The 959-nt window shown below is 39.9% G+C and overlaps 1 non-coding gene across 1 annotated transcript; it reads left to right on the top strand.

Annotated features, from left to right (window-relative positions):
• The first annotated feature begins 213 nt into the window (after window positions 1–213).
• LOC130952259 (small nucleolar RNA R71) lies at window positions 214–317 on the top strand. The gene has a single exon (XR_009074439.1). It is a non-coding gene; the product is annotated as a small nucleolar RNA R71 (small nucleolar RNA).
• Window positions 318–959: the final 642 nt, after the last annotated feature.

The following is a 959-nucleotide window of genomic DNA, read 5'->3' on the forward strand; positions in this document are numbered from 1 at the left end:
AGAACTCCTTTCTTCTGAGGTATCCCATTGTTCACGGAATTCCTCTCAGAAGTGTACATGAACTGGTTATTTGCAACCATGTCAATGAGCTCTTGAGCCTCTTCAGGCATTTTCTTCAGGTGAATAGATCCACCTGCAGAATGGTCCAATGACATTTTCGAAAATTCAGAGAGACCATAACAGAATATATCTAATATGGTCCATTCTGAAAATATGTCAGATGGACATCTTTTGGTCAGCTGCTTGTATCTTTCCCAAGCTTCATAGAGGGATTCACCATCTTTTTGTTTGAAGGTTTAAACATCCACTCTCAGCTTGCTCAGCTTTTGAGGAGGAAAGAACTTATCCAAGAAGGCAGTGACCAGCTTATCCCATGAGTCCAGGCTATCTTTGGGTTGTGAATCCAACCATACTCTAGCTCTGTCTCTTACAGCAAAAGGGAAAAGCATGAGTCTGTAGACTTCAGGATCAACTCCATTCGTCTTTACAGTCTCACAGATCTGCAAGAACTCAGTTAAAAACTGATAGGGATCTTCAGATGGAAGTCCATAGAACTTGCAGTTTTGTTGCATTAAGGCAACTAGCTGAGGTTTCAGCTCAAAGTTATTGGCTCCAATGGCAGGAATGGAGATGCTTCTTCCATCAAACTTAGACGTTGGCTTTGTGAAGTCACCAAGCATTCTCCTTGCATTATTATTATTTTCGGCTGCCATCTCCTTCTCTTGTTCGAAAATTTCTGAAAGGTTGTTTCTGGATTGTTGTAATTTAGCTTCTCTTAATTTTCTCTTCAGAGTCCTTTCAGGTTCTGGATCAATTTCAACAAGAGTGCCTTTATCCTTGTTCCTGCTCATATGAAAGAGAAGAAAACAAGAAAAGAAAGAGAAATCCTCTATGTCACAGTATAGAGATTCCTTTATGTTAGTAGAAAAAGAAAGGGGTAGAAGAATGAAGAAGAGGGT

Source organism: Arachis stenosperma, chromosome 9, assembly GCF_014773155.1.
Source record: "Arachis stenosperma cultivar V10309 chromosome 9, arast.V10309.gnm1.PFL2, whole genome shotgun sequence".
Lineage (NCBI taxonomy): Eukaryota > Viridiplantae > Streptophyta > Magnoliopsida > Fabales > Fabaceae > Arachis > Arachis stenosperma.